This window comes from Enhydra lutris, unplaced genomic scaffold (assembly GCF_002288905.1).
Source record: "Enhydra lutris kenyoni isolate GAN:26980312 unplaced genomic scaffold, ASM228890v2 scaffoldscaffold7, whole genome shotgun sequence".
In the NCBI taxonomy this organism is placed as follows: domain Eukaryota; kingdom Metazoa; phylum Chordata; class Mammalia; order Carnivora; family Mustelidae; genus Enhydra; species Enhydra lutris.
The window spans coordinates 4,303,626-4,319,720 of NW_019154091.1; positions in this window are offsets into that span (position 1 = coordinate 4,303,626).

Here is a 16,095-nt window from a genome sequence, read left to right on the forward strand (position 1 = left end):
ACCAAGACCCTTCTACACAGGTGTTTTGAGTAGTTATTACCAAGTTTCTTACCACTAGACATCTCCAATTACTTCCCATGGCCTCTGTCATAGATGTCCTGGTGTCCAAAGTTATCCCTACCAAAAAAAATTGATGTATCAATGATAATTCCTGTATTTTACATTAGTCAAACTAACGAATATAGTCAAAGACTTATGCTCATTGGAACTTCCAGTCAGCATGAAGCAGACATACTTTCACACTGCATGGTTATCATTTGAGCCACAAACAAAGAAATGTGATATTTTACACAGCCTGAGCAGCCTAATTAGAGGTATATTCATTCATTCAACATATACTTAATGAACCCCTTTTATCTGCCAGACACTGTTCTAGGATAAAGCAGTGAACAAAATGCACAAAAATTCCTATCCCCATGGAGTTCACATTCTAATGAAGATAGACAATAAAGAAAAATAAATAAATAAAATATATAGATAGCATAAGTTCTAAGGGAAACATAAAGCAGGAAGGAAAATGGGATGCTCAAAACACAGTAGGGGCACAGGATTGTTCTTTGTAATAGTGAGGTTAGAAAAGTTCTGACTGAGAAGGTGACAACTGAGCAAAGATCTGGAGGAAGTGACAGAGTGATCCCTTGAGACATCTGAGAGAAGAGGAGGAAGCATGCCCAGTATCTCTGCGGAGCAACTAGAAGGTCAGGATGGCTTAGACAAAGGACAGAAGCAGGAGACACAGTTAGGAGAATAGATCAAAGAAAGTCTTGGATTTGTGCTCTGGATCAGTTTTTACGATTAGTGAGAAGGGAGCCATTGAGGGGTTTTGAGAAAAGCAATGGCTTGCTCTTCGATTTTAATGGCATCATTCTAACAGTTGTGTGAGGCAATGTGATGTTTCCAGTAGTACCCTTGAAGGGGTGCCTGGCTGGCTCAGTTGGTAGAGCATGTGACTCTTGATCTCAGGGTTGTGAGTTCAAGCCCCACTTTGGGAGTAGAGATTACTTAAATATAAAATCTTTTAAAGAAAAAATTCCAAAATTGCTTTGTTAAAAAAAATTAAAATAAAAAGGGCTCATGAAAGTTGTAAAGGCTATCTCAAAGATGCAGAGCTTAAGCGTTACTAATAATAGCCAAAAAGTGGAAACAACCCAAATGTCCACCAGTTGATGACCAGATAAACAAAATGGTATATCCATATAATGGAATATTATTCCGCCATAAAAAGGAATGAAGTACTGAAACATGCTTGAACATGTACAAGTACTGAAACATACTGAACATGTGCAAGTACTGAAACATACTAAACCTTGAAACCATTATGTTAAATGAAAGAAGCCAGTCACATAAGACCATATATGAATGTAGGTATATGAAATGTTCACAACAGGCAAATCTGCAGAGACAGAAAGTAGATTAATGGTTGCCAAGAAATGGAGAAAGGGAGAATGAGGAGCAACTGCTAATGGGTACGTGGGGCGCCCCTGAATTTTGCGTTTTAAAAGAATAAAATTTATGGTATGTGAAATAATCTCAAATTTTTAAATAAAAGATTTGACTTTTGGAAAGCAATGCCAATAAAATTACTTCTCTCTGCTCTCTGCCCAGTCACCCTCCTCCCCTCAGGAAACGCACAGCACTAAACAAAGTCAATTCTGTGAAACTAGTCAATGCTCAGCCAGAATAATTTAATCCAGGAGAGTGGATTGTGATTGTGACTTATTTCTTTCCTCCAAATGTCTCTCACATCTACCCTTGACTATATGTCCCTATCACCATGACCCTTATCTACTTCACATGGATAAATGCATCAGCCTGGCTGGGGCCCCTACCTCTTTCTTCTTCCTGTCTCTAATCTCCAATCTGTTCTAAAAGAACAATCACAAGACACCACTTTCATCACTCCTGTGCCCCGCTTAAGAATCTGAAGTTGCTTACTCAATGCATATCCCATGTCAGAGAATGTATTTTCTAAAGAAAACAGAAAAAAAAAAAAAAACACCTGTCATCTAACTATGATTTTTATATTGCTTCTGCCTTAGAAGTGGTGTTTGGATGCTAAAGTGTCAAAAGATGTTTTGTTGGTTTACATGAAATATGGAATACAGTATTTCAAATCAGAGCTAGCTTGGAAAATTCAGGAAGAGTGGTTGATGTACGAACAGTTTATTGAATCAAGTATACCAGCCTATTCCTGACATTTTTTTAATTCTGCAACATCCATTTCCTTTTTTCCTTGCTCCTCCTATGTCTGTTCTCCCTAGGCCTTCTTCCTCCCTTCACTATTCTGAATCTTGCCTTCTTTCTAAGACCCAGCCTTCATTCCTGCTTCACTGTGAAGTTTTCAGACTAGGCCAGCGGTCCTTCAACTTGGCTGTTCTTTGGGATCTGCCAGCATTACCAGTTATCCAGAGTGTCGTCTGGGCATTACTCCACACCCTCTGGGGTGAATTTCAAGTGTAGCCAAGGTTGAAACCCATTACGCTAGGCATATTTTTATCCTGTTATATGTAGGAATAAAGAAGACAGATGAAGCCTTAACTCCCATAGAACGCATATTGCACTGGGAAAATAAGCATTTCTTTTAAAGTAAGGTAATTTCAGAGAGTGATTTTCTTTTTTTTTTTTTTAAAGATTTTATTTATTTATTTGACAGAGAGAAATCACAAGTAAGCAGAGAGGCAGGCAGAGAGAGAGGAGGAAGCAGGCTCCCTGCTGAGCAGAAAGCCCGATGTGGGGCTCGAACCCAGGACCTGGGATCATGACCTGAGCCGAAGGCAGCGGCTTAACCCACTGAGCCACCCAGGCGCCCCCAGAGAGTGATTTTCAAAATAGATAAAAGCAAATAGGTAATAAAATGAAGAGTAGCTAAGAGAATTGGAAGAGGCAACTTTAGACAGAGTAACTTTAAATATTATGAGAATTCTCATTTACATGTGAAATCTAGAATAGTCAAACTCAGAGAAGCAAAGAGTAGAATGGTTGTTACCACGGGCTGGGGGTGGAGGCAGGGAAAATAAGCAGGTGATGGCTGAAGGGTACAAAGTTTCAGTTATGCAGCACTAATAAGTTCTGGACATTACTATATAGTTTAGAGCCTCTAGCCAGCAATATTGTACTGTATACTTAAAATTTGCTAAGTGTAGATCATATGTTAAATGTTCCACACACTAATAATAATAACAATAGGGGATGTGAGGAAATTTTTGGAGACGATGGACATGTCTTTGGTCTTATGGAGGTGGTTTCATGGATGTATACCTATCCCCAAACTCACAGAGTTGTACATATTGAATATATACAGCTTTTTACATACCTCAATAAAGTGGTTTTAAGAAGAAAAAAAAGATATTCAGTCATGTTTAACCAAGACCCAAATAATGAAAGGAGCCAAGATAATAGGAAGGAGCAATTCAGAAACAGTTGTTTTTGAGAAAACAATGTGGTACAGTTTGAATAACGGAAAAAAGGGCAATGAACAAAGGAAAGCATGGAACAATACAAGACTGATAAAGAAGGCACATGAGGTAGCAACTTGTAGGTCATGGCAAAATTTGGGTTTTAATTCTAAATGTGATGAGAAGGTGTGGTAGATTGCTTGCAAAGACGACTACTATAATCCTTGCATCCCTATGTTGATGCACCCTTGCAAAATGACTTTGAGACTCCTTTCATCCAGAGGCAAAATCTATTTTCCTTCTCCTTGAACTGAGAAGGCTGGCCCTGGAACCAAGGAGATGTGGCAGAAGTGGCATTGTGGGACCTCTGAGACTTGGCCTCAAGAGGCCCTGCAGCTTCCATATTCTCCTCCTTTATAATGCTGCCCAGAGTCTACCATGAAAAGAAGCCCAGACCTGTCAACTGGAAGATGAGACCATCCAAACACCACCAAATACAAGATGGCTGAAGTCACGTGAGTGACCCCGGGGAGACCAGCAACAGAGCCACCTGCCTGAGCCCAACCCAAATTGCTGATCCATGGGACTGCGGGCCATTACGTAGTTTTGTTTTAAAAACATAAAAATTTAGCTGAGGCTTGTTCTGCAGTGATAACAAGCACTACAGAAATCTTTGGAGTTTAAATAAGGAGTAAAATCAGATTTTTATCATTTAAAAAAACAATTTCATCCCAGATACACTGATGAATCCATCTGTTAAAAAAAACAGGGTCTTACGAGCACCTGGGTGGCTCAGTCGGTTAAGCATCCAACTGGATTTTGGCTCAGGTCATAATCTCAAGGTTGTGGGATCGAGACCCACGACAAGCCCCCACATGGGCTCCATGATGGGCATGGAGCCTGCCTGAGATTCTTTCCCTCTCTCTCTGTCCCTCCTCCCTTGCTTACACATGCACATGCTCTCTCTCCCCCTCTCTCCCTCAAAAAATAAATAAAAAGAAGTAAAAAGAATTTAAAAAAACATGGTCTTCAATCTTTCTTAAAAAGATAAAAATATTATGGCCTTCATTACAGAGTGCGCTGCTTACAGGTCTATGTTGGACCACAGGGGCCTAAACCCTTCTCTTCAAAATGAAATCTTATCCTCAAGCGTATTAAAACCATGTGAAACCACAAACACTACACAAAAAAGGGAGCCAAAAGTCGTTTGACTCTTTACCCCATTTCAGCTAAGAATAGTATGAGAAAAATTCTGATGAAAACCAGGATAGCATTTTAGACTAGAATTCATTATGAAATGTATTTCTAAAGAAGATTAAAAAGGAAGTATCTGTGAATCCTAAACTCTGGAGCTTTGATTCCATGTTATGGTGAAATAAAGAAGCATTACATCATTCTAAAAAATGTGAAAGATTACATCATTCTTAAAAATGTGAAAGATTAAAAAAAGATTAAAAGATGATTTTTGAACGTACAGTCTCGGAAAGAACTTTAAAACAACCAGCACTCTTAAAATACAAAAAGCTATTTGTGTAATTAGTAAAAGCCAAGATGCTTGCTCTTGCTGTGCATAATTATTTTATCTGCAAAGAAATGGGATTCACTTTTGGTATATAAATAGCATAATTTTGTAAATGGATCTTTAAGTGATAATACTTAACCAAGCTTTATGGGTATTTATTCACAGTATCTCATAGTATTTTCCAGTAATTTATCAAGAATGTTAACATTATCTTCCTGGGGTGCTCATCATCATGTTTGAGCACATATTATGGTCAAATGGTATATGGCTTGAAAAAAAAACTATGCATAGTACTTTCAAAATGAATTTACCTATTTAATTCCAATGTCTTATAATCATATCTTATAAGAAGAGTGGGAAAGGATGGGAGAGAAATAAATTAGAGAAGTTCTGACCTACCTGATTGCCTCACCATTTGAAGCCAAACTCCCCTGCTCAGTCTATGACAGTAGAGAAAGAAGAAGAAAAGGAGTATAGAAATAGACAAAAATGAAGAAAGGTGGGTCCAAGTGAAGGAAGGAATTGAGGGGAAATGATAGGGAATAAACCAGGGAAGTTAGATGAGGAAAAGAGGAGAGATGAGGCCAGACGTTTGAGCCAGAGAATTAAGCTTTCACAAACGGCATGTCAGTTACAGCTGTTGTGTAACAATTAGGTTGCCTTCCATTCAGCACCTGTAGCTCATTCTGGGCAAATCTTGGCCTCTTTTGGGTCATGGACAACTTTGAGAATATGATGACAGCTATAAAATATAAATAGACCCTCTTTCTGGGCAGAATTGAACATAAATGCTTGCCATTTCCTTCATGTTTTCTGAGGGTGTTCTATGAAATTTGATGTTCTATCCAAAATTGAGAAGTTTTAAGGTCTCACATCAAGGTGCTCAGGTAGCTTCTCCCACGCCAACATTATCTGGACCCACCGTGGCTTTACTTGGCTTCAGGATCCAACTATAACTGCTCCTCTTTCCCTTGTGATATTCCCTTCACATGAAATCTGTGGCAAGGTGAGCACTTGGCCAGAAAAGCTCAGCCTCCTCCCCTAGTTCAGGTAAAGGCTTCTGTCCTGCCACAGGCCATGGCTGAAAGGTGGTGCTATTCACCCTCATTGGAAGAATTTAAGGAAGAAAGGAAGTGGAGTCACCTGGCAGCAATCTCAAGCCAGTCTGCAAACTCCACAGAAGCTACCACACAGATGGCTGAAAGAGTTGAAAGTCTCGTAAGTTGGTGGGATGTCTTAGTTATTTGACGGAACTCAAACTTCATTTCAGAATTCAGACACTGTGAGTAGATGTGTATATGTAGAACAATTAAGTTAATTCATATATCAGGACCCAAAAATTGAAGGCAGCTTTTGTGGCCCGGCCCACACCACAAATCTAAACCCGAGCCAGCCTGCATAAAAAATACTTGTTGGGGAAACCTAACACACACCAATCACAATTCTGCAACGCAGCGTTAGTCAGCTTACCTGACCCTAGAAAATAGGACCTGCTTGCCTTATAGGAAAATCCCCAACCTCCTAGCCAGTCATGTCCTATGTCCATGTTGCCTCTTCTAATGTTCCTTAAAACTCATGCTTGCCCAAACCCTCAGGAACAGTGTCCCAACTGCTTGTGGAACACTGGACTCCCACAATCTGAGGGTTGTTTTCCCTGGAATAAAGGACACCAAACTCATTACTGAATTGTTTTAGTTTTTTTTTTTTTTAATTAAAAATTAAAGGGCGCCTGGGTGGCTCAGTGGGTTAAAGCCTCTGCCTTCAGCTCAGGTCATGATCCCAGGGTCCTGGGATCGAGCCCCACATCAGGCTCTCTGCTCTGCAGGGAGCCTGCTTCCTCCTCTCTCTCTCTCTGCCTGCCTCTCTGCCTACTTGTGATCTCTGTCTGTCAAATAAATAAATAAAATCTTTAAAAAATAAATAAATAAAAGTAAATAAATTGCTTAGTTTTGTCATTTGGTGGGAGAGAGACAAAGGGTAAGGGAGATGAGGGGTGGAGCAGGGAAGGGGAGGGAGAGATAAGAGGAAAACACTATTACTATGTGCTATTCTTGTGCTTGAAGTACTTTCAGACCCTGAAATTTTAGTTACCCAGTCTCTTTATATATAACTATTAAAGAAATGCATTTCAAAGCCACTTTGAAATTGTTTTTCAGACAGCCACATTTTTGCATCATCTGTTCTGTTTTTGCTGCTGATAAGCTTAACAGGTTACTTACAGAATGATAAATAGAAATGAAAAGTCAGGTTAATTTTCCCTGGAAAATATCTCTTACAGATGAAGTCAAGGATTTATAATCAAGAACTATTATTTAAATAGTGAAAATTTAGAAATTGCCTAAAACATCTAACAACTGGTCTAGGCACGTAAGATGAAATGATACCAATCAACCATTTTAAAAAATCAAGTTTTGGGGGTGCCTGGGTGGCTCCATTGGTTAAGCTTCTGCCTTCAGCCCAGGTTATGATCCTGGGATCCTGAGATCAAGCCCCATGTCAGGCTCCCTGCTCAGCGGGGACCCTGCTTCTCCCTCTCCAGCAGCTCTGCCTGCTTGTGCTCTCACTTGCTCTCTCTCAAATACATGAATAAACTCTTTTAAAAAGTAAATAAATAAAAATAATTTAAAAATCATGTTTTCATCTACAAGGATGTGGAACAATGGGAACTTATACTCATGATGATTAGAAAGTAAAATGAAATAGCCACTGTGGAAAAGTATTTGGCAGCTTTTTACAAAGTTTTACACTTACCCTATGACCCAGCAGTCCCCCCTCTAGAGAAATAAAAACCTATGTCTCCAAAAAGACAAGAATGTTTATAGCAGATTTATTCACAGTAGCCTCCTCTCCCCAAAATTGGAAACAATCCAAATGCCCATCAGTAGGAGAATGGATAAGCAACTTTTGTTATAGCCATAGAAAATAATACTATATACCAATTTAAAAAAAAAAAAAAGAAACTACTGATAAACAGTAACATTTATCAATTTTTAAAATATTATACTAAGGGAAGGAAGTAGGATTCAAAAGAGTTGATTCTATATGATTCCATTTATACAAAGCTCAAAAACAGCTAAAATTAACCCACAATAATAGAAATCAGAATAGTGATTACCAGTAGGGGCAGTACACAGGTGTATGTATACATGAATAAAAATCTGTCTATGTGTAAACCTAAAATTTGCATATTTTACTCTATGTAAATTGTGTCTCAGTGATTATTTTAAAATCGTGTTCTCAGAGAATATTTAAAGACACAGGAATTTATTATATAAGGTTAAGTGCAAAAAAGCGGGACATAAAACTGTGTCTTACAGTATGATCCCAGATTGTTGAAAAATACATATGTATAGAGGAAAGACTGGAGCACATGTGCTGAACGGCAAGAATAATTAAATCTGCTATAATATTATATTATAAAGGAACATGTTTATTTTTTTTATGGAAAATGTTTTTAAAGTATTTTGTAACTGCCCTCTCCTCCCCATTTTCATTGCTCCAATCCTGGCTCTGCCTTCATTTCTAAATTATTATAGCAGACTCCTAACTGATGTCCCAGACTCAAGAGTTTATCTAGCCCAATCTGCTTCTCTGGGTATTTCTTCCTTTTTAAAAAATAGAATTCTATTTTTGTGTCATGCATGCAGTATTTTTTCTTCCCCTTTAGATTAAGATTTATTCTAATCCCTGCATAGACAATAAAAGGCCCACCCTTTATTTAACCCATTCATCCAGGATTTTGTTATTACCATGACACTGAAACTGCTCTAGTCAAGGTCACCAACAATCTTCATGTTGCTAAATTCAAGCATCCATTCTCAGTCCTCATCTTCCTTGACCCCCGTTTGACACAACTAATCATGTCCTAACCCTATGTCCCCCTCTGAGCCATGCTTTTCTCACTTGGACACTAGGTTCCTCAGCCCACTCCCCAACTTCCCTCTGTCTTCCATTTCCCCATCTCTTTTGCTGATTCCTCTTCATCTTCCTGATCTCTCTATGTTGGAGCACTCCCCAGGTTCAGTCATGTTCAAATCTTGTTGATCTCATCTGGTCTTGTGGCTTTAACTACCAGTGAGACGTGATGATGACGCATAAGTACACAACTTCAGATCTGACCTCTGCCCTGAATCCCAGACTGTTTCCATTGTCCACCTCACAAAGCCACATAGATATCAATAGGCAAGTAAAATTTCAAAATCAAACATGTCTAACTTCTTAATCCCTTCTTTACCAATCCTGATCCTCCCCAGTCTTTTGCCTCCCAGTAAATATCTCATCTTCCTTCAAAATGTGTTCAGAACTTCAAGGAACTGGTGTTCTTTGAATATGCCAAGTGCATTCACCCTTAATGGCCTTTGTACTTGCTTTTTCCTATGCCTGAAACTCTTTGCCCAAATATGCTTCTGCCTTACTCCCTCATTGCCTTCCTTTCTCTGCTCAAAGTTCATTTTATCCCTGAACACTCAACATAACCCAACAACCCCCACACTCCACATCCCCCTTACCCTGTTTTATGTTTGTTTTTAACATTTATCACCCTCTGACATACTATGCATTTGATTTACTCATCAACCTGCTTATTTGTTTTGTCTGCCCCCTAGAATGCAAGCTCCATAAGAACAGATACTTATTTTGTTAATTTATTTTCTATTCCAAGTTTCCGGACCATTGTAGGTACTCAATAATTGAGGTGCTCATTATCAGTATTAAATAATTATAGGATGAATGAATGAATGATGGAATTTCTATTCCCATAGCAGGACTCTGTGGGTGGCCTCCACAGGGAGTGACTGAGCAGTTATTTTGATGCAGAAACAAACCCCAAATGTCAATGGCTATAAGCATTCTTTTAGTGAGCTTCCCCCCTCACCCCGGGGTTCCTCTAATCTCCTACCTAGGGACTATAAACCTGACTACCAGCATTATGGAAGTTCAGCTCACAAAGGCAGTTGAAAGCTTTCAGTGTTCAGTATGCAAGCTGTTAATTAATTTCCCTGTGTTTACTAAGGTTCATTCATTTATTCCTTAGACAAATATTTACCAAATGACTATTAAAGCCAGGCACTGTTCTAGGTACTTGAGATATATTGGTGACCACAACAGACTAAAATCTCTACCTTTTGAAGCTTATATTGAACTATGACAGGTGTTCTTGAGTCCAGAGAGTTCCTGTCCAGAAAATTAACATATTTCCACTAGGTATGGAGAGAAACAGTTCCTTGGTTGAGCTGATCAGGGACAGACTCTGGGGTTATAACTGCTCTGTATATGCATTTTCAGCAGGGTTGGGAAATCTGGCAACTCTCACTTTCAACCAATCCTTGTTTTCAGCCCCCGTCCTCTGATCTCATTCTACCCCTGCTCCTCCCCATCCTCCAGAGGTACTTGGTGCTGGTGCCTTCAATTCTTCAGCTTCTGTGGGTGCAGTAACTCAAAACAGCTTCCTTCTTTTTTTCAGTTCTACCAAGGTCAGTTAAGACTGATGTATCCCCATTCAACTTCCTAAATGCAATTTTCACCTCCTTTCTTGTGTTTGTGTTTCCATAACTGGGGTTCCAGGACCTGGAAGAAATTCAATCCTGTGGAACCTGCCCCCCACTCCCCAAGACACACATGCCCAGTAAACATTGGGTTCAAACTTTCCATGTTACACTTTGTGTAGTCAGGGAAATAGGGAAAAGATAAGGGCCTCTGATTCTTAATCTCATTTTAGTCCAGTAGCTAATGAGAAGAGGGATCTCACCTGTTCATCTGCTGTTTCACCTGTCCCTGTGCATGGGTCTAGACTAAACTACCAGGGCTCATTCCATCAGCTGGCTCATCCTCACTGAGATAACTGGGACACTCTCCTGACTTTGAGACTCACCACTGTCTGAAATTACTGCAGCCCAGGAGAAGCAGTGGAGAACAGATTAAAAATTAAGAATTAAGATTAAAATATGTCCACTAGAGTCTTACATTTAAATTCTGCTCTGAAACACCACTTACTTATTAATAAATGTTTGAAATAAGCAGTTGAACCTTCCTCATGGGATTGTCATGAAAACTAAATGATCATCTATGGAAAAGCCTTAGCATAAGGTCTGGGACATAGTAATATGTGAAATCTAAAGAAAAACATAGTTTTCCTTGTCCTTCAAATAGGTCCATGTGGTTATTAACTCAGATTTGAATCAGGCCAGAATTTATTCTACTCTAATGAGATTGAATTGAATTTGGGGCTCAAAACTCCCTCCCTTATAAAATTTACTCCCTACAACCTAGTTCAGATCTTCCAGAATGCCACAAAGTGGAGTCACATCATTTATAGCACTTGGAGTTAGGGAACTAATTCAGCATGCCACATGAGAGTTCAAAAGACACTAAACCTGGGCTAGAGCTGAGTAGAGATGTAATTAGTGTTCACTCTCAGGATCCACAGGCTCTCCTTCATGTCCCAGCCACCTCTGAAGTTAGATTGACTAGTTTAGGTTGTGGACTATGACTAGTGTAGGTTGATGGACTAGAAGCAGAAATGACTGTGTCAAGATGGTGGAGGAGTAGCAGACTGAAATGACATCAGGTCGCAGGAGTTCAGCTAGATAGTTATCAAACCATTCTGAACACCTAAAAACTCAACAGGAGATTGAAGAGAAGAGCAGCAATTCTAGGAACAGAAAATTGACCACTTTCTGAAAGGTAGGATGTACAGAGAAGTGAATCCGAAGCAATGGGAAGATAGACCATGGCTCCCCGCAAGTAGTGGAGCAACAGAGCACAAAATCAGAACTTTTAGAAGTCTGCTCCACTGAGGGATATTGCTCCAGAGGCTAAGTGGGGGTGGAGCCCTCTCAGAGACAGTGTAGTCTCATGACCTGCGGGGTCACTGAAAGATCAGGGGTGTCTGAGTGTTGCAGAGCTCCAAGGTATTGGAGCGGGGAAGCCAACTACAACAACAGAGGTGAGGAGTGAGCTCTCAGCTCTGGGGTTACCTTAAACTGTGATCCACAGCACAGTCAGGCCACTGCTCTTTCAGCAGGGTCCCCACAAGTGGCAGATCCAGGGAGACTCACCTTCCTCCTCTGGAGGCAGGAATCTTCTGGGTTTGGAGACTCCAAATGGGGCTGTGGGTCAGAGATAGAAATGCTCGATCACAGCCCAGGTAAGCATGGAGTGCAACCGGAGACCAGGGAGACAGGAGGGATTGAGCGCTTTTCTCTGAGGGCGCACTGAGGAGTGGGGCCCCCACTTCTCAGGTCCTTCGAGCTGGAGATTGGGAGGCCGCCATTTTCATTCCCATCCTCCAGAGCTCTGCAGAAAGCATTCAGGGAACAAAAACTCCCAAGAGAGAACTTGAGCAGATTTCTGAGCCAGGCCCCTGGCAAGGGTGGCGCAATTTTGCCTCGGGCAAAGACTTCTGATACTCACTACAACAGGCAGCTCCTGCAGAAGATCAGCAAGAACATCCAGCCAAGACCAAGCTCACTGATCAAGGAAAACAGTGAAGTTCCAGAGATAGGGGAAAGCAATGCATGGAATTCATGGCTTTTCTCCCCATGATCCTTTAGCCTTGCAAAGTTAAATTAAATTTTTTAAATTTTTTTTCTTCTTCTAATTTTTTTTAACTTTCCCTCTTTCCTCTTTTAACATTTTTAACTAGTTTATCTTAATAACTTTCTTTAAAAGATCTTTTAAAACCTTCATTATTATAGTCATATTTCATCCTTCATTGTATTTAACCTTATTTTTTGTATGCATATAGGGTTTATTTTTTCAAAAAATTTTTGGGATACAATTTCTCCAAATACATCAAAATATGCCCTAAATCTAGCACAGGGTTTTGTTAAGTCTCCTGCTGGAGCACATTCTCTACCCTCCACCGTTTGTTTTTTTTTTTCTTTTTTCTTCTTTCTTTTTCCAACCAACTTATCTTATCAATTCCTTTCTTAGTATTTTTTTTAAATTTTCATCTTTATAGTCATATTCCATCCCTTTATCATGTTTACCCTTATTTTTTTTTTGTGTGTGTATATATATATATATATATATATATATATATAAGTTTTTCTTTCTTTAATATTTTGGGAGGTAGTTTCTAAGAGACCAAAGTACAACCAAAATCAAGTGGGTAGCTCTGTTCTATTCACCCACTTGAATAGAACTCTGTTCTACCAAAAAAATATATAAGGAAGGACACTATATCATACTCAAAGGGTCTGTCCAACAAGAAGATCTAACAATTTTAAATATCTATGCCCCTAACATGGAAGTAGCCAAATCTGTAAACCAATTAATAACAAAATCAAAGAAACACATCAACAATAATACAATAATAGTAGGGGACTCTAACACCCCCCTCACTGAAATGGACAGATCATCCATGCAAAAGATCAACAAGGAAATAAAGGCCTTAAATGACACACTGGACCAGATGGACATCACAGATATATTCAGAACATTTCATCCCAAAGCAACAGAATACACATTCTTCTCTAGTGCACATGGAACATTCTCCAGAATAGATCACATGCTGGGTCACAAATCAGGTCTCAACTGGAACCAAAAGATTGGGGTCATTCCCTACATATTTTCATACCATAATGCTCTGAAGCTAGAACTCAATCACAAGAGGAAAGTTTAAAATATCTCAAATACATGGAAGCTAAAGAGTATCTTAATAAAGAATGAATGGGTCAACCAGGAAATTAAAGAAGAATTGAAAAGTTCATGGAAACAAATGATAATGAAAACACAACTGTTCAAAATCTGTGGGACACAGCAAAGGCGGTACTGAGAGGAAAGTATATAATGATCCAAGCCTTTCTCAAGGAACAAGGAGGTCTCAAGTACACCACCCAACCCTACACCTAAAGGAGCTGAAGAAAGAACAGCATAGAAAGCCTAAACCATGCAGGAGAACAGAAATAATAAAGATCAGAGCAGAAATCAAAGAAATAGAAGCCAAAAGAACTGTAGAACAAATCAATGAAACTGGGAGCTGTTTCTTTGAAAGAATTAATAAGATTGTTAAACCCCTGGCCAGACTTATCAAAAAGAAAAGAGAAAGGACCCAAATAAATAAAATCATGAATGATAGAGGAGAGATCACAACCAACACCAGAGAAATACAAACAATTATAAGAACATATTATGAGCAGCTATATGCCAGGAAATTTGACAATCTGGAAGACATGGATGCATTCCTAGAGACATATAAACTACCACAACTGAACCAGGAAGAAACAGAAAACCTGAACAGACCCATAACCAGTAAGGAGATTGAAGCAGTCATCAAAAATCTCCCAACAAACAAGAGCCCAGGGCCAGACAGCTTCCCAGGGGAATTCTACCAAACATTTAAAGAAGAATTAACTTCTATTCCCCTGAAACTGTTCCAAAAAATAGAAATGGAAGGAAAACTGCCAAATGCATTTTATGAGGCCAACATTACCTTGATCCCAAAACCAGACAATGCCCCATCAAAAAAGAGAATCACAGGCCAATATCCTTGATGAACACAAATGCTAAAATTCTCACCAAAATACTAGTCAATAGGATCCAACAGTACATTAAAAGGATTATTCATCATAACCAAGTGGGATTTATTCCTGGGCTGCAAGATTGGTTCAACATCCACAAATCAATCAATGTGACACAATACATTAGTAAAAGAAAGAACAAGAACCATATGATACTCTCAACAGATGCTGAAAAAACATTTGACAAAGTACTGGATCCTTTCTTGATCAAAACTCTTCAAAGTGTAGGGATAGAGAGTACATCCTCAATATCATCAAGCCATCTATGAAAAACCCACAGCGAATATCATTCTCAAAGGGGAAAAACTGAGAGCTTTTCCCCTCATATCAGGAACACAGCAGGGATGTCCACTATCACCACTGCTATTCAACATAGTATTAGAAGTCCTAGCCTCAGCAATCAGACAATAAAAAGAAATTAAAGTCATCTGAATTGTCAAAGAAGAAGTCAAACTCTCACTCTTTGCAGATAATAGGATACTTTATGTGGAAAACCCAAAAGACTCCACTCCAAAACCACTAGAACTGTTACAGGAATTCAGTAAAGTGTCAGGATATAAAATCAATGTACAGAAACCAGTTGCGTTTCTATACACCAAGAGCAAGACAGAAGAAAGAAAACTTCAGGAGTCAATCCCATTTACAATTACACCCAAAAACCATAAGATACCTAGGAATAAACCTGACCAAGGAGGCAAAGAATCTATACTCAGAAAACTATCAAGGACTCATGAAAGAAATTGAGGTAGACACAAAGAAATGGAAAAACCTTCCATGCTCATCAATTGAAAGAACAAATATTGTGAAAATGTCTATGCTACCTAAAGCAATCTACACATTTAATGCAATTCCTATCAAAATGCCATCCACCATTTTTTTCAAAGAAATGGAACAAATCATCCTAAAATTTATATGGAACCAGAAAAGAACCCGAATAGCCAGAGGAAAAATGTTGAAAAAGAAAACCAAAGTTGGTGGCATCACAATTCCAGACTTCAAACTTTATTACAAAGCTGTTATTATCAAGACAGTATGGTCCTGGCACAAAAACAGACACATAGATCAATGGAACAGAATAGAGAGCCCAGAAATAGACCCTCAACTCTATGGTCAACTAATCTTCAACAAATCAGGGAAGAATGTCCAATGGAAAAAAGACAGTCTCTTCAACAAATGGTGTTGGGAAAATTGGACAGCCACATGCAGAAAAATGAAATTGGACCATTTCCTTACACCACACACAAAAATAGACTCCAAATGGACGAATGACCTCAATGTGAGACAGGAATCCATCAAAATCCTAGGGGAGAACATAGGCAGCAACCTCTTCGGCCTCAGCCACAGTAAATTCTTCCTAGAAACATCGCCAAAGGCAAAGGAAGCAAGGGCAAAGATGAACTATTAGGACTTCATGAAGATCAAAAGCTTTGGCACAGCAAAGGAAACAGTCAACAAAACCAAAAGACAGCTGACAGAATGGGAGAAGATATTTGCAAATGACATATCAGATAAAGAGCTAGTATCCAAAATCTATAAAGAACTTCTCAAAGTCAACACCCAAAGAACAAATAATCCACTCAAGAAATGGGCAGAGAACAGACATTTCTGCAAAGAAGACATCCAGATGATCAACAGACACATGAAAAAATGCTCCACA